This window comes from Urocampus carinirostris, chromosome 3 (assembly GCF_059441175.1).
Source record: "Urocampus carinirostris isolate Australia breed hairy pipefish chromosome 3, RoL_Ucar_1.0, whole genome shotgun sequence".
Taxonomy (NCBI): Eukaryota; Metazoa; Chordata; class Actinopteri; order Syngnathiformes; family Syngnathidae; genus Urocampus; species Urocampus carinirostris.
Genome location: NC_142351.1, coordinates 44,498,953 through 44,525,746, shown reverse-complemented (window position 1 = coordinate 44,525,746; position 26,794 = coordinate 44,498,953). Strand labels below are relative to the sequence as shown.

Sequence of the window (26,794 nt, the reverse complement as noted above, 5' to 3'; positions counted from 1 at the left end):
GCATCACTACTAGACCGGTATTTTCAGAGCAAAGGCTCCCTGTACAGCTACCATGTCGCAGACAGTAAACATAGGGTGGAATTTTAAAGATATGAGGGAGCAAGTCCATGAATGATTTTGAATACTACTCCCAGGACCTTAAAATCACATCTTAAGCTGACGGGGAGACAATGAAGGTTAGCTAAAATCGGGGTAATGTGAAAACAGGGGTCTTTTCGGCACTAGAGTTTGGGTGAGGTTGGACCGAAAAAGATTTTCCACTGTTCTTAATTACCTTTAATTTACTACACAATAAAACATACCTGGCAACCATGGGCGTAGCCCCCAAATTTAAACCAAGAACCCCAAATTTATAGAATATTAAAACTCTTTCTTAATGAATGACAGGATAGGCTAAAAAATGATGATTGCTAGGTAAAAAATAATTACAAGTAAAACAAAACCAAAATGGCAGCGTCGGAAATACTCTACTTCCTTTAAATGGTTCAGTGCCTCCAATTCCAGGCACCACTCTCGCACCCCTTGTTCACTCCTCTTCTGCTTAACTAGTGTCACTTGCGGCACAGCGGCAGATTCTGTGCAGACTGTTGAGAGTCTGTTATAGAGTATTTTACCACTAATATCATGGGTATGTTATCATCAACCGATATTAGTCCTCATTTTAGCAGCATTGAATCTAATGTAAGTTGCATTCGACACTCTAAGTGCACCTAATATCACCCCTGCTGTCAACCTCAACCTATTGCTTCCTTTATTAATGATTGTCCTTTGTTAACTGATAATGAAACACAAACCGGAACCTATTCACTTCATTCTTATTGTCAAATATGTTATATCCACAATATACAGCACCGAATAAATTACTTCCTCTTTCCCGCTCACTCACTGCAAGAAGGACTATGTAGAATAAAAACAAAGATAATTTGTGTAAAACACATTTATTTTATTTACCAAATAAACAACACAAACACTTCTTCTGCATCTTTATTGGTTCTTTCCCCTTGTGCAGTAAATTTTGTGCTGCTTAGTACACGTCGCGGTATATTTTTCCCCGTACAAAAGATGGTATACAGCATACACAATATGAAATGATCAATCCATCCATTATCTCCACTGGTTATCCTCAGTAGGGTCGCGGGGTTGCTGGAGCCCATCCCAGCTGTCTTTAGGCAGTGGGCAGGGGACACCCTGAACTGGTTGCCAGCCAGTCGCAGGGCACACAGAGACTGATAACTCACTCGCTCATTCACACCGAGGGGCAATTTGGGAAGGAAGTAACTGGAGTGTCCGGAGGAAACACACGCGAGCACAGGGAGAACATGCAAACTCCGCACAGGAAGGCTGGTAGCTGGATTTAATCCTATGGCTTCAGAACTGTGCCGCAGACGCGCTAACCACTCAGCCGCCGTGCTGCCCCTTGAAATGATCAAAAACGTATGAAATTTGGGGAAAATGTATAAATGACAGGTACGACATAAGATCTAAAATATTTTTTTAAAATCATTAACAATTAAAATAAGAATAATTCAATCTGCAATAAATTATTTTATATTTTGTGTGGGCTGCAATTATATGAAAGGGACTGTGTGTCATTTCTTTGTATTTATGCTCTGAAAAAATACACTTAAAATGAAATTGAGTTTTGTTACAATTAGTATGTCTGGTTCATGTTAGGCTATCAGAGAAGGCTTTGCTGGCCTGACGGCCCACCACTGGTATCCGCATACTCCTATTTATGAAGGTTTTCATCCCATTTATATAGATTCAACTAAAGTCAAAAAAGAAACATTGTTACAATTTAAAAAAATTAACGGGTGTTGACTGTTATGTACATTTTATTCTCTTTCGGAAGCTTGTGCCGGCATTGAACATTAAACACGTGTTCTGCTGTCAAATGCGTTTAAAAATAAAAAATATCCCACATATTTAGTAGTTTTGAATGTTTATCATTTCGTTCTGGTAAAAAAAACATTTGAGCAGGTTTCTGATGAAAATGATTATCTGTAAACAGCTGGACTGTTTTCACAAGAAATAAATATTTAACAGGAATGTTTCCAAATTGTGGAGACTTGACTTAAACCTCGGCAAAAACAATGAGTAAATAGCATTGAGCACGTCAGGCCATGTGTAACAGGAGCAAACTTACAATTTACACATTTTCTTGTTTATGAATGATTGAAAATTCCCCAAAGTCAGCCATTTACGTAAATATGAGGAGGAACCGTAGGAATTCAGAAGATCCCCTCCCAGTGGAGATATTGATCAATCTCACGCAAGCCAGTTGCTATTGCCGGTTGTTTGTTTTTATCGCCCGCGAGCGAAGTGGGGTGGTGATAATGTTTTGGTTTCGGATCTGAGGATGTTTATTGATCTGTTTGTTTGTTTGCGTGTCTGTCCACCCATGAAAAGGTGAGAGGAGTTTTGATATGAATACCATCTTTCTCAGGCAGTCGGGTAGGTTACCCTAGATGTGAAAACACCCAAAACGCCGACTCAGCACTTTTTGGTTTTGATGATTCCGCATTTTTTTTTGAAAGACCACTTTCACAGCCCAGAACAACATTGAATATCAACCTCAGGTGCGTGAAAACTGCCAAAAAGCTGTCTTGGCATGTATTGTTTTTCTGACTCAGCTGCTTTCTGATAAAGACATTCTACTTCCCCCAAAAGGTAAATTCCCCCCAAAATAACGAGTTTGGCGAGGATCACAATATTTAACAAGAAATCAAGTAGTTTACTCTAAAAGTGTAAATGACCCCTAAACTCGGTTCAGATGACTCAGCATTTTTCCCTGAAAGACGGTTCACTCTCCAAGACCAAAACAACAATGAATATCAACGCCATCTTTTACAGGCTGCTAGGTAACCCATGATGTGAAAACTTCAACCTTAAAAACAGGTATTTTTAGTTTTGCTAACTCCGCAGTTTTCCCAGAAAGACATTCGGCTCTATTAGACCAGAATAAGTTTGTCCGTGATGACAATCTTTAACAAGCAATCAAGTAGGTTACTGTAAAAGTGAACTCTTTTAGGCCAGAAGATGTTTTGCACAATCTTTTACAAGTAATCAGGTAGATCATTGAAGACAACACCAACCTCAAGCCCCAGTTTGGATTGTTCAGGATTATAGTCTCCATTTGGACTCTTACTCTTTGGGTTTTCCATTCTTATCTGCCAATGAGCCTGTCAAAAAAGGAAAACGCTGCCGAAAAATGTATTTGCATCACAACGCAATTCATGCTCAAATGGCATACAGCCACTCTATTTTTTTGTATTTATGTTTATCAAACAAGTTGTTGTTAACTGTTGAAGCTGCAACACTTACCGCAATGTGGTGAGTATTTGGTCTTCATGATTAGGTAGAATTTTGGAGCACATGGTTAGATTTGGCAAGCCTTTGTTATCTGCTTACGCAATGAATGCCTTCGTGTTTGTTCTCTGGCCTTGACTCTCAAGTAGTTCGACACAACATGTGTTATTTTTGGCAAGAGTACTTGGCTACAGAAGACAACACATTGTTTATTTTTGGCATCGGTACTCAGATAGGCGAACAATGTACAAAAAGTTTTCCTCTTTTATATGAGTCAATATAACCACATAATTGGAACGTTAAGATAAATTGGACAAATTACTATTATTTTACCAATAGTATAATTTGTTCCTCAACAGGCTCAGAGACGGTTTCCTTCCCTGGGCTCACACAAGCCTATAAAAGCACACAAAACTGTGAAAAATATATATCTTGCAACCTATTTGGGTATTTGCGGTGCTGCTAAATATTATTGCGCTACTTTTCTTTGCACTATTGTTTCAATGCGCTATATTTTCTGCACTATTATTATAACCGATGGGCAATATGACAGCGCAGTGATTAGCGCGTGTGCGTCACAGTTCTGAGGGTATGGGATCAAACATTCCTGTGTGAAGTTTGCATGTTCTCCCCGCGCTTGCATTGGTTTCCTCCGGGCACTCCGGTTTCCTCTCACATTCCAAATACGTGCATGTCAGGTCAGGTTAATTGACCGCTCAATGTGATTGAGCGAGTGGGTTGTCTATCTCTGTGTGCCCTGCGACTGGCTGGCAAACGGTTAATGGTGTCCCCTGCCCAATACCCAAAGATAGCTGGGATGGGCTCCAGCAACCCCGCGACCCGACTTAGGATAAGCGGTCCAGATGATGGATGGATGGATTATAACCTATGTCAGTCTCTAAGTCTTGATCTTTACAGAAAAGGTTGATTTAAGGAAAAGAGACCTCAACTACAAAAAATTGATGATTGCAATTGTAAATTGTTGGTTTCCTGAGTAGTTTTGCAATCAGCCTTGGCTGATGGCCACTCAACATCTTCAATCGTTTTCATTCTAGAATAGACCTGCGTTTATCATTCTAGGTGTTCACATTCCCTCTAATGAACAAAAAAAATATTATTGACCCACCTTACAGTTCTCCCCACATCAATACTTTCCTAAAAATTATTCAGAGCGCGAGACTCCTTCAAGCAAAGCATGTGGTCATAGGGTGCATTTAAAAGTCTCCTTATCTAAATTCTGTGCCCTTGTCATCTATCGACTCAGCGATTATTGCCAATTAGTAGTTCTGTAAACCATCCTGTTGGACATAATAAAGACTCAAAAGTAACAACCACAAAGGCATCTAATACTGTAGAGGAGTCTACAAAGCGTTCACATTTTCTGCTTTGTTGTGTTATGAGTAAAACCTTTTTAAAAAGTTGCTGAGGCCATTTTCTGGATTAGTTCCTTTTGGGGTGCATTTCTTAGATGGACTCAAATAAACTCTTCTTTTTTTATCTATTTTGGGGTTTGGGTTAGCATTTTGACTTTATTTGAAACAGGTATTTTCCTACTTTAACCATTTTTATGCTGCACTAACAAAAAAATGTGGGAAATCACTCGCCACTCCGCTTTTTCCTATGCGGATGCAGGTCATTTAAAGCCAGTCGTTTGTATCAAAATCTAAGTTAAACACGACTGCATAAACAGAGACAATAAATAATTATAATGGATAAGAAATATAAAAAATTCGAAAGAGAAGCTCAGCCCCACTCCAACTTGCCAAACGGCCCCGAAGTTAGGGTCGGTCTTGGGCATAAGATTTTACTTCCAAGCTGAAAGTGGCTGACACACCTTTTTCTGCTTGCAAAAAAACTTGTTTGCTTCAGAGTTGTCCGACCTTTCGCATTAAATTAACACAAAAGTATAATTTCCTGGAGCAGCTCGCTCGCTATAAGGATAACTGTTGACGCAATCCTTTTGGTATATTACTGCCTCCTAGTCAATCATAGTCTGTAAAAGGTGTCATTTTCTTTTCAAGGCTCTCTAGAGCAGTAGTTCTCAACTGGTCTGACTTTAGGAACCTCCATTGTTCCCTAATCAGAAGCTGCGACCCAAATTGTGAAAAAGGGTGCAGTGTAAGGCAAATATATAAGAATGTATTCACCTAACCCTAAAAAGGAAAAAAAAACAGGAAAATTAAAAAGACTTCCAAGTATCGTCTATACTGGCATACAAGCCTACATTGCGTAAAAGCCACCCCCTAATACTGTCTTACTAAAATTCATACCCAAAATATGATATAAAATGTGTACCTATTCAAACATATACTTTTTTAATTTTACATATATGTTGTAAATAATCAAAAATCTGATAAAAAGCCTTCGGCATCTCTTTTGAAGGCCTCTGAGTGGATTTCTGAGCCTAGCAAAAAGTAATGGCTGAACTGTGGTTAAATGCTTGAATATGAAAGAACACATGTGGAAGCAGTGCAACCAGGAGGAATCGACGAAGGGAATCTGATAGACAATTACGAAACATTTAATAAGTTTTGATGGACAAAATATAATTAGCATCACTTGATTCAGATATTTTTGGGCAAGCAGAGAAGGCCTTGCAGGCCGTCACGGCTCATCACTGGGTGAGCTTAAAAATTAAAATTTGACTACTATCTGCATTTATTCATCTAATAAAATAGAGGACTGCTATCTGTGTAGTTCACCCTCTGAAGATTTGCACTAACATTAAAATATTGATCCAAAACATAACTCATCTTTATGTAGTGAAGATTGTCAGAAGTGAAAATCTGTGAATGATAGTCCATTTCACGTCCAGTACCCTTGACTGTGTTAGCAAACAGTGTTCCGCCATCCCCCGCGGTCCCAGCAGAGGCATCCCATCCATCAGCGGCTTCTTCCTGATGTTGCAATACTGGGATACAGAATAATAAAGAAGTACCAAAGACTAGAAAATCAATAGATTATTCTGCAGATTGCTTGATTCAGTAATGATCCGCTCCATTTATTGCCAGCCGCTGATTCATAAGTCTTTTTCTCAAGGGCGATGCCGTCCCACCTCTGCCCTGCTGACGCTTCCACCAGCGTTGCTAATTGTAAAACAGTAAAAGCTAATCACGGGTCACAGCAAGGTTAGAAAAGACACATTGTTTGCTTTCTATCATCTCCAGGCAAAATACACATCTTTGATTGTTTTTAGCATAAGGTAAAGCTATATTCATGTCAGAATGACATAATACCGATTATGACCTGCTTGATATGATTACTGTGTTGTAACCTTTTTATAGCTATGTAATATATTTTCTCAATACGTTAAGACGAGTAGCCCTGTCAAAAAGGGGGTGAAAATCCTCCAGCAGCGTAACAGGGACTTGTATATCTAGTACAAAATTAAAATTCTATAAAATTGTTTTAACCAGGTTAGTCAAACACACTGCCTGCGACCCCAGTCCGGCCTGCTGGATGGTTGATTCAGCCCGCCATCAATTTCTGAGTACATAGTTTTCCATACTATAAGGTTCTCCGGAGTATAAATTGTACCAGCCAACAAAATGCTCAGTTAAGAAGGAAAAACATGTATAAGTCGCACCTTGAGTATAAATTGCATTTTTGGGGGAAATTGATTTGATAAAATCCCACACCAAAAACAGACATGTTATCTTAAAGGAAAATTGAAATAAAAATAGAGAACACGGTATATTAATATCATTAACTCTAGCATAAAAAACACTCACTAAATCCAATCAAATATTCATTCATTCAATTTAACTTTTACTGGTAAACAATAGGTCCGAAAGGTAGACGATGCAAAGGTTTCTTCCTTCCGGTTTATGTCGGGGTCAAAGTTGAAATTATCAACACAGGCCTTAAGCACCCTTTTGCGGTTTACTGTGAAAATAACATGTGAAGTTAAATATATATATATATGGCAGCACAGCGGCGCAGTGGTTAGCGCATGTGCGGCACAGTTCATGTCTTGGGAACCTCCTGTGTGGGTTCAAATCCAGCTCCAGACTTCCTTTGCGGAGTTTGTATGTTCTCCCCGTGCTTGCGTGGGTTTCCTCCAGGAACTCCGGTTTCCTCCCACATTCCAAAAACATGCATTTCAGGTGAATTGGCCGGTCCAAATTGTCCCTAGGTGTGAATGAGCGAGTGAGTTGTCTGTCCCCGTGTGCCCTGCGATTGGCTGGCAACCAGTTCAGGGTGTCCGCTGCCCGATGATTGCTGGGATGGGCTCCAGCACCCCCGCGACCCTACTGAGGATAAGCGGTGTAGTTAATGAGATGAGATATATATATTATCGGTAATAAAAATTCAAAACTCAATGATATAATAGTGTGTCATTAATTTCACATATACGTCTCATCGGAGTATAAATTCCAACCACTGCCAAATTATGAAAAAAACTGCGACTTGTGGTCTGGAAAATACGGTATGTCAAAGAAGCAATTTTCTTGGTAATTTCTGTCAAAAGTTATGATTTTTTTTTAAATAAATGAAAACCAAATGCTCCCTCTGGCCGCTAAAGGGCGGTAAAGGATATACTCTCAGCTTTTGTTGACCCATCCTAGTAGTTTGATCTTATTAGTCTAATCTTATTGCCTGTGCTCTGCTAAACATTTTTTATTTCAAACCAGTACGACAATTAAGGCTAAAATTATATATTTTTACCGTCTCTCATTTGAGTTTGTAAAGCGTGGTGAGTTTGTTCTGGTGTAAAACTGAGTACCGATGCCAACACAACTGTTCAAAACCAGCTAAGACATTCAATGCCAAAGCTAAAAATAACTGTCTGCCCCTTGTTTTTGAATGAATGTGTTATGCTAAGAAAAATTCCTTGTCATCTGTGACTAATATGTAGGGAAGGGTTCTCAAGTATTCTGAATTACAAAGCATCATATTGAAATACAAAACAAACAGTTTTGAGGTGAAATATTTTTACTGATCCCGCCCCCCCTTGAGAACATAAAGTAGCAATCCAGCCCAAGAGCCAAACTGAGTTTGACATTCCTGGTGTACACAATACAATGTAAGAATCTCTACAAATATTGAATAACAATGTTAATACTGTATTTTACAGACTATAAGGCGCACCCAAAGTCCTCAAATGTGCAAAAATGCCTTTACTGAGCCAGAAATATGGGAAATAAATTCAGCAATGCATGATTATGATGTAATACAAAGAGTGACCATTTATGAATCAATCAATTCATTTTAGTTGTGAAACCAGATTTCCTAATATTTATGTTCTATACAGGGGTGGCGGACGCGCGGCTCTAAAGCCGCATGCGGCTCTTGGCCAATAAGAATGCGGCTGTTTGCCTCATCATCCATCCATCCATCCATCCATTATCTGCACCGCTTATCCTCAGTAGGGTCGCGGGGGTGCTGGAGCCCATCCCAGCTATCTTCGGGCAGCGGGCAGGGGACACCCTGAACTGGTTGCCAGCCAGTCGCAGGGCACACAGAGACTGATAACTCACTCGCTCATTCACACCGAGGGGCAATTTGGACCGGCCAGTCAACCTGACATGCATGTTTTCGGAATGTGGGAGGAAACCGGAGTGCCCGGAGGACACCCACGCAAGTACGGGGAGAACATGCAAACTCCACACCGGGGGTTCGATCTCATGACCTCAGATATGTGCCGCACATGCGCTAACCGCTGTGCTGCCGTGCTGCTTGCCTCATCATATTTTCTATATACTGTGGCTCTATGCCTCGTTTCATGCTTAGTTTTTTTCCCCTCTTAAAACACACCTGAATCCATCAGAGTTAATAACAAATAATAAATAATATCTTGAAATTAATTTGGCAGATTTGTTGTTTTTAACTGACTGCCAATCATATGCGTAGGTTTCGTCTAATGCCAGTCAGTGCGTGGTGTGGCTCTCACAGTTAAAAATTTCGCTCTTTGTGTCAAATTTGTCCGCCACCCCTGTTCTATGAAATAGGTTGTTTATCCATTGTTTTAAGCTTATGTGCCTTATTCTTAATTGCGCTTTAGCTATGAAAGACATTTTTTTCCACAAGTGGGTAATTTTGAAGGTGCGTCTTATAATCGATACCCCTTATAGTCTGGATAGTATTTTGAAAATAAAATCATAATCTTACGACACACTAACAACATTATTATAGTTGAAATGGGAAGACAGTATTGATTTTAAGGTAATAGTATCGAATTACTTGCTCGGTATCCAAAACATCAATATTTAGATTGATCAGTCCACCCTTAATATGCATCTTGTATATTTTAGTTGGAGGAAGCCTTTTTGCAAAGCTGACATTTGATCAATGAAAAAGACACGTTGCTTTCACTCCCCTCCACTGACAGCCACCTGATCAAGGTCGATTTATTCTCAGTCACATTGCGTGAACGGGTCAACGAAGTAGTGTTCGCTTTTATTAAATCAAGGTATCTGCAAATGTCCTCTAGCGGGTGGCAGTGTTACAGACATCAACGTTGGTGACTGTTAGATGGAAAACAAAGAATGTGTTCTTTTTGTCATCTAAACTGATGCTGTTAAGATTGTAGTTATTATACATAGTGTCTGGAGTAACGAGCTACAAAGGAGTACCGTAATGAGTTCTAACTCAAATTTTGTAGAATCAACTGTGTTAGCTGCATGGTGCCTTAATCCGCTACTTTTTAAAAGCAGATCGTAAATTCAAATGTCTTTGTTCTACAGCTGTTCATTTATCTACTGGCAAAGTTATGGAACATACAAACCTTGCTCTTCTAACAACAACAACGCTGCGCTGCTGGCGATAACTATGAAGCGAGGTTTATAACTGCTTACAAAAATACAACTAAATACAGTTAACGGTGGCACTGACTTGAGCGCTGAGTACTATAAAACGTAATTTCTCCCAACTGATATTTTCCCTACCGTACATACTCAGATCTAATCCGTATGTACAACTATAAAACGAAATTCGGAAATCAGAAGGGCAGATAATGTGCGCAAATTTGGTTGTGCGTCAATAGTAGCAGTTGGTTGGCTTGACACTGATAAATGGTAGAGGGAGCATGGCTTATACAGGAACAAGTCACGTCATGTTTATTTGTATAGCCCTTAATCACAAGGAGTCTCAAACGACTGCATAGACCACAGATTATTGCAAACTACAGACTATTATAACACCACGCCCTGATCTAAAACCTACATGAGGGCAAGGAAATCTCAAAAACGTCAACATGAGGAAAATGAAAAAACTTTGAGGACAAACAAACAGGAAATTAATAGGGGATACATAAGCACAGAATTTACGTAAAAGAGTGCTGAATTTCGGACTTTTTATTTTGAAAAATGTATTTATGTGAAACACCCTGCCTGTGGAAAAAAGAAAATGTCTTGGACACTATCCAGAAATGGATGAAATCTTTGAGTAGTTTGAAGACTAAAGACAAAATAGATACGGATATGGTCCACAGGTTGGTGTACAATTTTTTCCCAGTTATTTTAATCCGGGGTTTAACACAGCTACTTTTTAAAGGAATTAACTAGTTACAGTAACTAATTCATTTTTTAATTTATTTTTTTCAGTACCGTAATTATACAGCTGGCCACAAAGTCACATTCCTATTCCAAGTTATCTTGTGAAATTTTAACCCTTTGAGCAGCCATTTCCAGTTAACCACAAGGAGGCATGTTGATCAGCATAAGACTATGGCTAGCCACAGAATTGTCTAAACGCTTCAAAGATAAGGCCAGGGAGAGATCAACAGCACCATAAAAAAACTTACTAAACTTACTAAAATATCGATACAGGGCCTCCATGATCAACCTAAAAACTTCCCAAAGCGCTTTACAATGTGCTTCACACTTACCAGTTTACACACACACACACACTCAAACACCGATAGCAGTGTCAGCCATGCAAGGCGCCTGCCAACCTGATTATTAAAAAGTATCAAAATTGACACAAAGGTTTAAAAAAAGAGTATGAATAGCAACAACAGAAACACAATAAAAAATAAATCATGAGTGACAATATTAAAAAAAAAATTGCAATAACATTGTAAACAAAAAATGTGCAGTCCTTTAAAACATTTTGTGATTAACTCTGTTGGTCATTGTTAACACCTTCTCTCTCTTTGTCTTCCTTTCTCTTTCTCTTTCTCTCTCTTTCTTTGTCTCCCTCTCGTTCTTTCTATACAAATTTGTGACTTGACTTGACTTTGTTTTATATGTATAAACATTAGGGGTATAGATAGACAGAGATTTGCCATTTAAATAACTATCCATAGTGCATCAAGAATTTGAGTCCTACTTAAAGGGACGGCGTGTATTGTTTAGAAGCTCCTAGTGGTAAAAAAAAATCTTAATTCATTGAAAAAAGCAATATTCATTTAAATAATAAGCAGAAATTCACAAACTAGCATACAAATGTGCATTTTGTACTCTAAGGTTGAGAAATTTGCATTTATTTTACGTAACATGAGCCTGAGTAAGAGGGACCTGACATGATTTTTTACCATCTTGCTGCTTCGGGTACCCAAAAAACTCAAGAAGGGTGGGCAGAAAAAAATGAGAAGTCAAATGTTGCGGTTTTGTCCGTAGTTTTTATTCTTTCTTGTGCTGTTCAGCACTCATTTTCAATTGCACAACACAGTGAGATCCTAAAGGTCAAATAATAAACACTGTCCCTTTGAAGTAAATGAATGTAAACAAGATAAGTACATTTTAAGATTGTGTTAAACATGAAAAAGACTGAACAAGTAAGTAAACAAAATGTAATTTAAATTTTGCGTCCATTTGCAGTCATCTCTATCGGTGTTGATAAGCCTCATTCAGGTTCCTTTCCTCACATGGTTATTCTGTGCCTTGCCTCAGCTGTATTGTTTTTATTTATTTTTTTAATCATTATTTTTTATTTTATTTTAACAATTGTGTGTATTTGTGTATTAGAACCTGAGATTGCATCACTATAAACACATTCTTAACTAGTATCTCAAGAGAAATAGTACATTCCAAATTGGAGAAAAAAATCACAATCTGTCCTTGGAAGTTGTTCGCTCTGTTTTATGTCAAGCGCATGTTTCACGATGGAAAATTAAAAACAAAGCCAGCCGAGGAGCAGTACCGGTGGCCATATGTCGACAATACAATGGCCAGGTAATTTTAATACATTCCTAATCAAGTGGCGATGCTTCAGAAATAACACATTTAACGTGAATGTGAAGAGTCAGCAAGGTCTTTCGCAGCTGTGGTCTTTAATAAGATTTGAGAGGCATTAAACAACAGTGCAGTCAATGTCACGTTGGGCTGCTCTCCCTGTTTACACTAGTGATGTGTCATTTGCGAACGAAACAGTTCCATCAGCCGGCTCTTTCAAATGAAGGGCAAGGGCCACATCCCTTCTAACCTCTCTCTCTTTCTCACTTTCTTGTTCTCTCTCTCTTTCTCTTTATGTTCCTGTCTTTTTTTCTCTCTCTTTCTATCTCGTCCTCTTTTCTCTTTCACTATTATTCTCTTTGTTTTTCCTTTTGTCTCTCTCACCCTCTCTCTTAAAGCCTTTCCTTCTCTCCATCTATTTCATTCCCCCTTTCTTTCGCTCTTATTTTGACTCTCTGCTTCTTTTCTTTCTCCCTCTCTGTCTTTCTTTCTATTTCTCTATCTTACTTTTGTCTTTCTTTTTTCTCTCACCTAATATTTCTCTCTCTTTCCCTCCTTTCTCTTTTTTTCTCTCTCCTTCTCTCTCACTCTCTCATTTGCTATCTTTTTTCTCTCTCTCCTTATCTCTCTATCTCTCTTTTTCTCTCATGCTCACTCTCTCCCTTTCTCTCTATTGATTTCTCTTTCTATCTCTCTTACATTTTTTCTTTTTCACCCTCTTTCTGTCTTGAAGGCACTCTGACTAGTCAATATGAGCGGTGGCATATTTGTGTTGTTTGCTCAGTATAACCATTTGGTATGAATAAATTCACTGTATTTTTAACTAAATAAACGCTAGTATAACACATTAACATAATACATGTTCAAAATGAATTAACGGGGTGTATAATATTTCATTGTTTTTGGTAATCTATTATCAAAAACAAAGAATATATACACACACATATATATATATATATATATATATATATATATATATATATATATATATATATATATATATATATATATATATATATATATATATATATATATATATATATATATATATATATATATATATATATATATATAAAGAACCTCTTGGGAGCCAGGCCGGAAGAGCCAGTTCTCTTGAAAGTGCCGGTATCCCCATCACTAGTCTACAACTGCAGCAGAGGGAAACAATAAGATGCAATCAAACAAGGAAGGCGTGGCCCAAAAACATGGTCACCTGTTTCAAAAGAACTGAAATCTGATCTCTGAAAGGACACACGCAGTTGGAGCTACTATACGTATCATTTCCCTCTGATCATCCGAGCTTTCTAATTACAGGAGGTGAGGAGGGGCCATCATTTTATCGTATTTGTTTTGCATCGCTGCAAAAATAGAAAATGAGGACTCGTCCAGCAGCGGCAATTTAGTTCATTTCAACCTTGATTAAAAGAAAATTAATTGCCACATCTCTCATTATGTTGCAGGCGGCATTTGACGACGCGATTAGAAATTCTCAAAAGTGCGCGGCACTGGCTATAAGCAGGAGTGGGATCTCAACCTCAAGATTATGAAGAGGCTCTCAAAATAATAACGTCCTCGCAAAAAAAAAATAGTGACAGTTTAGTTTTATGAAGTGCGACTGAAGTATGCAATAATGGGTCCTTAAGTACTACAGTAAACACTCGATTCTCGCAGATAACTGGGAGCGAAACCCTCGCCAGACGTGAAAATCCGCGAAGTTAAAGGTGGTGCAAAGGCCAAATTTACCCTTTACCATCTGAGAGTATATGACTGTGAAAAAATAACAACTAGAGTATTGCAGAATAGAATGTTGCAGTTATATGAATGCTCTTTATTGTCGTCATACAAAAGTACAACGAAAGTGGAGGGCTTCTCCTTCGGTGCAAGAGAGAGATTTTGAAAGCGGCTGGCTATCCGCCCACAAGCATTGGGTAACCTCTACTTCAGCCAGGTCTCCGCGATGATTAAAACACAACTGTCCCAAATGTAGCGGTTTCCAACAAGTTGTAGATCCAGGTCAACAGTTTCATGTGTAAGGTTAGAGTGTTGTTAGCCTAGTCGTAGCAGTAGGCCAGACCTGCAGCCTCACTATTGCCTCTCATAACATAGCCTCACACGCTGGACCTGACAATAATCCACTTGTGACTTGTGCGGCTGTTTGTCTGATAGCATACACCAGCCTATCACAGTTGCACTCTCAGTCACGCCCACCCAACACACAAAATCCTCACTAACCCTCCCTGGTGTTAGCATTTGCTGTACGCTGTCTGCTCAGTCAGAACACAATGCACAATAGATCGATCAATGACAATAAAGACAATTCAATCAAACTCAAAATCTGCGAAGCGGTGAACCAGTGTATAATATTTAGCGCCTCCTTGTGGTACAAAAAAAATCCACTAAAAATTGATTTTAATTGTGAATAGAAATGCATGAACTATAATACCAATTTTTATTAAAAAACAATCAAAGGTCGAGAAATTTGTATTTCTTTTACATAGTAGAATCCCACTTAGTAGTCGCAGCCATGTTTGTCTAGCGTCTTGCTGCACTCTCTGGCACTTGTTTTTGTTCCCATTATTCAACAAGGACATCTAGTGGTCACATATTACACACTGGGATTTTAAAATCTCCATATTTTCGGGGTATATATGTTTCTTTTATTGAAGTTTAATTTTGAGTGAGCCAGGCAATTTCCGCAAGTTGTCACAGCGATATACCCTTTTCAGATAATCAGAAAATAAACATTTTAATCCTATTTGGGTCCCTAAAGCCCAGTTGGCTCCTCCCCTCCACCAAGACGCCATATGTCTCTGTGGATCAACTTCAGACGTTTTCAGGAACCACGGTGTATGATTACATGAGAATTTCTCTGAGAGAAGGCCTCCAGCAGCAGGAGCAAAATGCTAAATGCTATTTTGGAAATTAAATTCTCCTTCATGTGGCTGCACCTGTTTCCCTGGGAGAGAAAGCCGAGCAGACGCCTGATGGAGTGGGCTTGCCTCTGACACACACCTAATTCTAGAATACTTATCAGCTTTTCACACCCTGAAAACTGAAAAGGCACGCTCTAGGACAAAGGCTGTGGCACTCGTTTTTCCACAATCTTATTTCTCCTCTGTTTTTGTAAGTGACACAGGTGGCATGGACTGACATGAAGTAAAACGTGACAGTAACGTACTTCCACTGGCAAACGCTTAAAAAGTACGTTTTTTCATTTAAATATCTTGCATCTAAATTTAGAGTAATAGATTCGAGTAATGTCAAATAAAAAATCCAAATGTCTTACCTGCAGGGTTGGGTTACTTTATAATATAATGCGGTACGGTTACTAGTTACAGTGCCTAGTATTGGGCCCCCAATAACCTTATGTTATATCGCCATGTTTGAGGTTTCAAACTTAAATCTAAAAGAATGAAAACGTTTTCTAAGAATTAACAACATGTGAGACACAACTGTGAAAGTGTAACCAAATTATTTGAAAATTTTATATTTACAACGAAAACGCTGAAAAGTAGGTGTAAAACCATTTCCCCCCTGTTCTCTCGACTCAGGCAACTGACTCCAGAAGTTCTCTAATGAATTCTGAATGATCCAATATCGGCCTAAATGACTAATAATGACAGAGTGCACCTGTCTGTCATTAAGTCTCGCTTAATATCAAAATGAGGAGAGTATAAAACCACTGCAAAATGAGAAAGACCTGGCCATCCCTCTTAACTTTCTGACCAAACAAAGAGAAAATTAATCAGAGTAACAACCAAGAGACCCATGATCACATTGAATGGCCTGCAGGTACATACAGCCGAGGTGAAACAATTGGTGCAAAGGACAACTATTCGTTGTACTCAGCATAAATCTTTCCTTTAAGGAAGAGTGGCGAGAAGAAAGGAAAAAGGTCCAATACCATAAAAAGGCCTGTTTGCCGTTTGCAAGACTCCACTTGGAAGACACAAGTAACACATATAACAAGGTGCTTTGGTCAAATGTGACCAAAATTGAACTTTTTGGGCTAAATGCAATGTATTACGATTTATGTAATAGTAACACTGCACATCACCCTGAAAACACTTAAGTTCATGACGACACTGCTATCGTGGGATGTATCAGAAGTGGGCAGGAGGAGGAGTACAGGAAATTAATCCAGGACTTTGTCCAATGGATCGACGCTAACCACCTGCACCCGAACACCACTAAGACCAGGGAGATGGTGGTGCACTTCAGGAGGCTTAGACCTCATCCGGAACCTGTAACCATCAAAGGAGAATGTGTCGGGTTTTTCCAGATGCACAAATTCTTGGGTGTGCAGCTGGACAATAAACTGGACAGGACTGCCAACACAGAAGCTCATTACTTATATTAGGACAGAACAAAGCTGACTGTACTTCCTCAGATGGCTGGCGTCCTCCAACATCTGCAAAAAGCTCCTGCAGATGTTCTATCAAACTGTTGTGGCAAGTGCCCTCTTCAATGCGGCAGTGTGTTGGGGACGCAGTACTAAGAAGAAGGATGCCTCTCGTCTTAATAAACTGATGAGGAAGGCGGGCTCTGTTGTGGGCACAGAGCTGGACAGCCTGACAACTGTAGCTGAGAGACGGGCACTGAACAAGCTGCTGTCAATCGTGGACAATTCACTACATCCACTACACAGCATCATCTCCAGACAGATGAGCAGCTTCAGCGACAGACTCCAGTCACAGTCTTGTTCCACGGATAGACTGAGGAGATAATTTCTCCCTCATGCAATGAGGCTCTTTAGCTCCACCCTGGGGAGTAAAAGTCCACATTAAGCCCCAACCCTAAATTTGCATATTACCCTATTTTTATAACAGTGTCTATTTTTTGGAACATTATTTAAATGCTCTTTACTCCACACATTATATTGGCTATTTTTGTATTCTTCATCTCTCATTTTATTTTTTTACCGCAAGGATACTGCTGGAAATGTGAATTTCCCTACGGGGATGAATAAAGTATCTATCTATCTATCTATCTATCTATCTATCTATCTATCTATCTATCTATCTATCTATCTATCTATCTATCTATCTATCTATCTATCTATCTATCTATCTATCTATCTGTCAAAAGTCTGAATGTTAAAACTATCTATGTACTGTCTTTTTTTGTAAATATATGTTTCAATGTGGGCACATGCGCCTTGACTTATTTATCCATCCATCCATTATCTGCACTGCTTATTCTCAGTAGGGTTGTGGGGGTGCTGGAGCCCATCCCAGCTATCTTCGGGCAGTGGGCAGGGGACACCCCGAACTGGTTGCACACAGAAACAGACAATTCACTCGCTCATTCACACCTAAGGACAATTTGGACCGGCCAATTAACCTGAAATGGATGTTTCTGGAATGTGGGAGGAAACCGGAGTTCCCGGAGGCAACCCACGCAAGCCTGGGAGAACATACAAACTCCACACAGGAAGGCTGGTAGCTGGATTTGATCCGCTGACCTCAGAATTGTGTCGCACCCGAGCTAACCACTGCGCCGCCATGCTGCCCTGACTTATTTATATACAAAATAATTTTACTTCAAAAATGTACTGGGTATTATAATCCGAATTTGGCAGTACAGTATAATTAGTAACTAAACATGCGTAATTTGATTACTTCTTTTTTTTCTGTCACTGTAACATAATGCAATTACATTTTTATGTATCCTAAATATGTGAAAACGTGTCATGTATTTCGTTACTCCCCAATCCTGCTTACCTGCAGCGAATGTTCTTACCCAACAGGGGTCAACAAGGACGTTTGAGGACAAAAGTGACATGCAACAGGGACTTTACGACTTTTCTACCTGACAAAAAAAGACACTCAGGAAGAAATATAATGGAAAAAAGTATAAACCTACTCCCATGGTGTATATTTTGACCTTACATCAAAACATAGTTGACACAGCGCGTTCTTATACTGTATAGTTGAAAATGTTGGGTAACCAGTTTAAGCGTTGTTTCTTAAGACCTGTGTAAAAACATTTGACTTTGGCTTGAGGTATGGCATATCCTCCTAATAAAAAAATGCCGAGAGCATTTTGGGGTGTGGGTGAATGTCACTCAAATAAAAGCCTTTATCCATAGAGTTTTACAGCCTGAGTACATACCGGTTATTATTTGTGAAAAATAAACATGAGAACTATGCTGTTTCTCCTTGCAGTCCTCGCAAAAGTTCCTAGAGGGGGAGAAGCTATTTGATATGAGTACAAACTCATACATGTGTGTCGTTAGAGGTGCCCTTAAAAAGTTGAAGGTTAATTGGTTTTTTTTTATGAAGGATGTGTTGACAATGCCGGACTGAGTTTAGAGTCATTTTTCTTTAATTTATACCACAGCTATCTACTTATATCTGACTTTTAGTAAAGCTTTGGGGGGCGTAACACATTAGGTAGGAGGAATGGGGGTGGAAAGGTACGTCATGCTCGTCTCTGCGGATTTTTATTTTATTTTATTTGTAAGTGCAGCATGAAAATGGTGAATGTAATACGAGCCCTTTGTCAAGTACAATCCAAACGCTAACACCAACTGAAAGAAATATGAAGAAAGAAGATTTTATTTGAGTACGACTAAGAAATGCATGTGCATCATGACCGAGCTGGCTAAGGCTACAATCATGACTTCAAGCCAGGAGATGGTGGCAGAGAATTCCGTCTTTAAGACCAATCAGTCATTGACTTTCAACGGGGCAATTAAGTAGTCAACCACTGATTGTGCAGGTTCTCCCACTGGAAACTATCAGAGAAGAGTAATTGTCAACATGGGTAAACCTTAACCATGAGAGACAGAATCTGGGAAAAAAAAACTGAAAATCACATTGTTTGATTTTTAAATAATTTATTTGCAAATCATTGTGGAAAATAATTAATCACAATACTTTGTTAAGTACGCTTTGTTGGCATTAATTAAGGCCAAACATTTTCTGTGACTCTTCACAAGCTTTTCACACACTCAATGCAGATTTCCTCTAGAGCACTGATGTTTGTGGGGTGTCGTTGGGCAAAATGGACTCTCAACTCCCTCTTCAGATTTTTTTATAGGGTTAAAATCTGGAGACTGACTATACCATTCCAGGACTGTAAAAGGCTTCTTGCAAAGCCACTCAGTTGTTGCTCTGGCTGTGTGTTTGGGATTATTGTAATGCTTCCAGACCCAGCTATGTCTCATTTTCATAGCCCTTGCTGAGGGAAGGGGAAGAAGAAAAAAGTTTAATTGCCTAAAAAATTAAAGGCAGGCAAAAATTTTTGAAGACGATAGCATGCACTGATTCACCGTATTTTCACAACGATGAGGCGCACCTAAAAGCCTTTATTTTTTCAAAAGCTGATCACGCGCCTTAATATACAGTGAACCTTATATATGGATCAATATTGAATCGCAAGGTCTCACAACTAAGGCAAGCAGCTGCCGACTAGATTTCCCCCCGTTGGCGAAGTAGTCCGCGGTCTATGCTGGGATATGTATTTACCGGCGTTTCCTTTCCTAACTAATGTGTCAATCATCATTTGAATCGGTCAGTATTAGCTAAAGAGTTTCGGGGGTAATGGAGGCAAATCCTTTTTAGCATTTACAGGCTCGCATATGCTAAAGCAGGGCCAAAAAAAGCCTGCAATTGGCCGAAAAAGATGAATATGAATCACATGTTAGGTTGCTCTACAGCATTGAGAACATTTTTACTAGTCTGTATTTATAAACAGGAATTATGGGGCTAAACAGACAGCTGACAACAAGCAACGTCTATCGATGCAAATCAATGTTCCCTCTAAGCTGCGCGCGTGTGCAACCGCGCACTTCCCGCACATTCTCAGCGCACAGTCTCAGCGCACAAGAAAATCTAGCCAGCTCACAAAAATGAGGGCTCAAAATTGCTAATTAAGAAGCGAATTAAGCCAAAGTTACAGTGCATGAAGGTAAAAATATACGGGTTCCCCGAGGCTGTGTTCTAAATGCGGTATTTTGAAGTCAAGGTCGAAGTAGAACGAGGTTGAGTGAAGTCAGTAGAGTTTTTCGAGAACCGGCTAAACGGCTCTTCAGGTTGTTTTTGCTTCTTTAATCCCAACACGGCCAAATATCATGTAAAATTATGCACAAAATGACTTAAAGGAAGGGGGAATAGAACAAAAAAGAAAAAAATACCAAAATGAAAAAGTTGTGAAAAGCTGAGAAAAAAGAAATGAAGAGATAAAAAGAAGGAAAAATTTAGGAAAAGCTAGAAAAAAAGAAAAGAAAGAAACAAAGGAAAAAAGTAACAGCTTGCAAAAAATAAACACAATGAGTTTGTTTTTTTTAAAGGAATTTTTAAAATAGTAGAATAAAGAAGAAAAAGTTTGTGTTGCATTCAAATAATTTCCAATTATATCAAGTAAATCTTGTTGCCAACATTGTACTTCCACAAAAAAATGTGATTAAGTACAGTTCTGTATCTTGCAACCCACTAAAAAAGCCTCCAAAAATGTAAGTATTATGCGACAAATTATATCAGGAAAAAAAGAAATGGGTATCTTGTGAAAGAATTGTAAGAACAAACGACGTTTGTAGGCTGTACAACCTTTGCAATAGTACGTGAGTCAATTAAATCAAAAAAGAAAAATAATTTTGCTTTGCTGGAAACTCAGCAAAATGTAACTTGATGTCAAGTTTTAGACATGTTTGATGATGATTTCGTTGCCACTTGGGATTATGGTTGCTCACTGTTGTTTCAAGCGTTGCTCACTAACTTTGTGTGAACGCTCAGACCTGTGGAAAATTAGAGGGAACATTGATGTAAATGCTTCTCGGTGATTTTTTTAATTCTATTTGTCGGCATTATTGCATTATTTTAATATATATACATACATATATATATCAATCATATATCATATATGTAAGGATAAGCGGTGCACAAAATGGATGGATGGGTGGATCATATATATATATATATATATATATATATATATATATATATATATATATATATATAATATATGTATATATATGCAGTGTTCTCGTTTGCCCGCGTCCCTGCGTCCTAGACGCATCATTTTTGCTGGGGAACATTGTCTCAAATCAACGTGCGTCCCCAAAATTGTTATCATTACCCGATTACTTTTTTTTTACAAAGATTTACCGCACTCCAAAATTTTCGTCAGGCAGATCCGCCATTGTTGTTTTGGTCTCGTGGTTCGAGTTTTCGTCTGCACGCCGATCTCGGCAAACGAGATCTCGTTGCTTCGAGATCACGTCATTGTTGTGGTGCTTGTCGTCGAGGGAAGGTGAAAATCAACACAAAATTGGTAATTTCTTCAGTGTCAGTAATAAGTCGAAACATAATGCAGAAAGTGATAATAGCGGCAACAATTCCGGCTTGAAAAAACTGTGGAGAAATTTTTCGGAAGATCGCGGAGGCAGGAAAACATGTGTGTTGAAGTGAACGACTCGACGTAAGAACATAAACAAAAGAATACTCCTAGCAAGAAAATGACTTTTCTGCCAAAATGGACTAAACTATATTCCTGGTTACGCTATGAAGAGGATGATAATGATTGGACCTTGAGAAGGCATTACAACTGTGGCGGGACAGCAAACCACGAAGAATATCTCATCTCATCTCATTAGCCGTACCGCTTATCCTCATTAGGGTCGCGGGGGGGCTGGAGCCCATCCCAGCCATCTCCGGGCAGTGGGCAGGGGACACCCTGAACTGGTTGCCAGCCAATCGCAGGGCACACAGGGACAGACAACTCACTCGCTCATCCGCACCTAGGGACAATTTGGACCGGCCAATTCACCTGAAATGCATGTTTTTGGAACGTGGGAGGAAACCGGAGTGCCCGGAGGAAACCCACGTAAGCACGGGGAGAACATACAAACTCCGCACAGGAAGTCTGGAGCTGGATTTGAACCCACGACAGGTTCCCATGACATGAACTGTGCCGCACAAGCATTAACCACTGCGCCGCCGTGCTGCCCCACGAAGAATATATGAACTGCAAAATCAGAAGTGATAGCTTGCTTTGTATTACCAATTAACTGTGATAATTAAAACTGAATGAAAGTATAGATTAATATAATTATTTCAGCAATATTATTTTGTATAATGTACAATACTGTTGTGAACTAAAAAATCTTGAAGTAATAACTCATTTGTATTACCAATAAACTGTGTTGATTAAAACTGAATGAATAAATGGATTTATATTATATATTTGTCGCTGATTTACAATTTCAACCGCGATAACACTAAATTTTGGGGACCCATAGATCCCTGTTGGGACCCATCGATTTTATGAGCATGCAAGTCCCCGGGACCCATCACTTTTCACAGGTAAAATGAACACTGATATTACCAACAATAATTTAATGCAGAAAATGAATTAATAATTTGAATAAGAAAATGTATTATTCTACTTGGGCAGCACGGCGTCGCAGTGGTTAGCGCGTGTGTGGCACAGTTCTAAAGTCTCGGGAACCTCCTGTGTGGGTTAAAATCCAGCTACCGGACTTACTGTGCGGAGTTTGTATGTTCTCCCCGTGCTTGCGTGGGTTTCCTCCGGGCACTCCGGTTTCCTCCCACATCCCAAAGACATGCATTTCAGGTGGTTTGTCCGGTCCAAATTGTCCCTAGGTGTGAATGAGCGAGCGAGTTGTCTGTCCCTGTGTGCCTTGCGATTGGCTGGTAACCAGTTCAGGGTGTCCCCTGCCCATTGCCCGATGATTGCAGGGATGGGCTCCAGCACCCCGCGACCCTACTGAGGATAAGCGGTGCAGCTAATGAGATGAGATGAGATTATTCTACTTAATTATATTTGCATGTATTTTTCCCTTCTACAGTAAACGTCCAAGCTACTTAATTTTTTTATAACAAACCTCATTCGTGTCGAGCAACTCAGTGTATTACAAATTAACTGTGATGATTAAAACTGAATAAAAATATAGATTAATATAATTATTTCAGCAATATTATTTTGTATAATGTAAAATATTGTTGTGAACTGAAAAATCTTGAAGTGATAACTGATTTGTATTACCAATAAACTGTGATGATTAAAACTGAATGAATATATAGATTTATATTATATATTTGTTGCCGATTTACAATTTCAACTCTGATAACACTAAACTTTGGGGACCCATAGATCTCTGTTGGGACCCATCGATTTTATGAGCATGCAAGTCCCCGGGACCCATCCCTTTTCAGAGGTAAAATGAACACTGTGTATATATATATATATATATATATATATATATGTATGCGACTGGCAGGCAACCAGTTCAGGATGTCCCCTGTCCACTGCCCGAAGATAGCTGGGATGGGCTCCAGCACCCCCCGCGACCCTACTGAGGATAAGCAATAGAGAAAATGGATAGATGGATGGATATGTTTTGAGAAAAATGAAACAAACATTCATGGCACGAACAAAGGAACGAATTAGTCTGTGCCTGAAACAGACATGAATGTACTCCTCATTCCTGACACATGTAGAATAATGACTCCTTCACTTTTAAATCATTACTTTAAGAGGACAGAAGAGGTGAGCACATCAGTCATGCATGGCTGAGTGTCTTTGTTTAGCATGTATTTGAGCAATCAGCTCTGTCTCTGTCACTCTGTTTGTCTCACACTGTGATAAAGTTTTATGATTGACCGTAATTATTCCATCGAGACCCGAACGCTCCTTGCAGTTTAATTTTTCAACTTTCCTGCTCAAACGCATAGCGAGACAGAATGTAAGGCACGTTTTAAAATGCATGAAATATTTCTGAATTCTCCCTCTCTCGCTCACTCTTCTTTAAATCCAAACATTTCATCTCAGAGGCAATCACTCACAAGTTACTCTATGTGCATTATTGACAGATGTTATCATGCACACCTGAGGTCCTCTTGCACTTGAGAATGCTATCCAAAGGAATAGATGTTTTTTCCCCTCTTGCTCCAACGTTTTCCCCATTGATAGTTAGGGAAATATGCAATTTAAGAAAGTGTAAAAATGTTATCGAAGCGTTAAACCGTGCAATATTTGAACTTACTATAATAATTGCTCCTGGTTCAAATCCGGCTTAAAGGACTAAATGTTAAGTTTGACTTAAGTAGACACTCAAAATAAGCAGAGACGACATCAATGGATTTTGAACTTGCAAGGAGAACTGGAAGGGAGCTTTCAGATAAGAGAATTCCATCCTGTCCTAAAGACAAAGTCCAAATAAAAAAATTGCCTACAAGCTGAGTGCCAGACTGATCGATTGTTGAACATTTTTGAACGCATATAGTCTAGTGAACCTGATTGAACCTATGAAATGCTAATTAATATATTCCAATATGAGCAGATACAAACAGTCATATTTTCTAATGACTTTGTCAGTGGTTTTTAATTTCACAAAAAATAACACATTTTTCGACACGAAATTACGATTACGTGGAAATGAATTAAATGAAAGAAGCTGGTATTATTCAGACACTGTTAGTAGCCTATATTTTTTATTTTCTATAAAATCATTTCCCAAAAAAAAACTCAATTTTCCTTCTGATTCACTAAATTACAATAAAAAGTGCAAGGAGAGGTAAAACAAGTACACAATTCCTGAATGAATGAATGAATGTAGTTTATTTAGGCACGGCACAAAAAAAAAAAAAAATTGTCACGACCGGAACAAGCAGTGGACCCAAATGTGTAACCTTTCCCACAATGGTTTATTAAGGGATCGGGGAAGTCAAGAAGAGAGGAAAGGACAGCGATCTGGTGCTCGCTGAACAGATGGAACAGGAAGCCCTCGCAGCCGGTGACAGGTGGCGAGGCGGACAGGCGGGGCCGGAAAGCAGAGCATGATCATGGATCGGAACAAGTCAGGTAGCCGAGAGGGGAGAACGGAGCGTTGTCGGAGATCGGAACAAGTCGCATAGCCGGGACGGGAGAACAGAGCGTGGTCAGAGATTGGAAAAAGTCGGGTAGCCGGGGACAGGAGAACGAAGCGTGGTCAGGGATCAATACAAGTCGGGTCGCCGGGACAATAGAACAGAGCCTGATCGTGGATTGGAGGAAGTCGGGTAGCCTGGACAGGAGAACGAAGCGTGGTCGGGGATGGATACAGGAAACAGGGGACAGAATCTGGCAGGATACAGGAACAGGTCAGGATCAAAACGGGAGCGAGAGTCAAAAGTGCTTGGCTTGCATGCGCTGAGGTTCGCTGACGGACTGACAAAGAGTGAGTGAGAATGACGTGCTTAAATAGGAGAAGGGCTAATTAGGGATAAAGTGGCAGCTGGGGCTGAAAGGGTGAGTGCAGGTGAGGGCAATTGACAAATCGTGACAATCAATCACTTATCAACTAAAGGAAAAAAATATTGAACTATTTGCACACAAACAGCTGTACAATAAAATAATACATATACTCACAACATTTACCCAAAGGAATAGGCTGATTAAAAGGTTTTATGTATTCAATGTCAAATTTTATTCTCTTTGATTTTACCATTTTTTAACTTTCTTACTTGAGTTCATTGAATTTTCACATTACACCATGGATTGTATTGATACAATTAGAAATAAGCATGCAGAGTGAGACCCGCAATTCCCTTGCCTCATGGAAGAGGGTGATAGTATCCTTTATTTATATATATATATATATATATATATATATATCATATAATATAATATCATGATACCATTTTTATGCTACACTTTAAAAAAAAAATCTGCGGTGACACATATGACATCACTCTCCAGCACTTCCCTCAGCCCCATTCCTCAAAACTAATGTGTAAAAGCAGCAATGGAAAATAAAGCATGAGGGCTCTATGAACTCAGTTGGGTGTTGAAAACACATGCTTGATAAAGAAAATATTTAACTTTCAACTTTTTAGCAACACCTCAAATATTGCACCTTACCTTGAGATTTCATGCAATACAACACTTCTGTAGTAGCCCTATTGAGTTTTTCAATGCAAAATATCAAATTTAGAGCTTAAAAGGAGATATATCACTTTGCTAATACACTTAATTAAAGTTTTTAAATGTAAATTCACTCTTTCAACGCCAAATATTTCTCTCAAATGCGAAGAAAAAAAACCTGCCTTTCAAGCAGAACTTTCTCTTTAGTGTTTTTTTTTTGCATTTGTGATACCTCCAATATTTTAAGTTATAAACAATGCTTTCCATAAGCAAGAGGGCACTTTGCTAATGCATGAACGATGCGTTAACCGTGCAAGTACTTTTCGGCGCCCGATGTTTTTGGTGACGTAATCACACGATCACGGTCACTCATATCTCTTATCAATCGCTGGATAAGAGAAGGCAAAGCAACACAAGTGGGGTGTCCTCAATCTGTGGACAAAAATCCTGCACTTTAGTGGTGATTTATCATACTCCAATCATTCCCAAAGTCTTGTCAC

The 26,794-nt window shown here is 39.1% G+C and overlaps 2 long non-coding RNA genes across 2 annotated transcripts in view; one reads left to right on the top strand and one right to left on the bottom strand.

Moving 5' to 3' along the window:
- LOC148369814 (uncharacterized) overlaps positions 1-26,794 on the top strand; it is a 46,614-nt gene that overhangs the window by 863 nt on the left and 18,957 nt on the right. The window lies entirely within an intron of this gene.
- On the bottom strand, positions 1,293-3,384 carry LOC148369817 (uncharacterized). The gene is made up of 3 exons (XR_015849889.1): positions 3,325-3,384; positions 3,096-3,182; positions 1,293-1,416 (listed from the first exon to the last, which is right to left on the bottom strand). It is a non-coding gene; the product is annotated as an uncharacterized LOC148369817 (long non-coding RNA).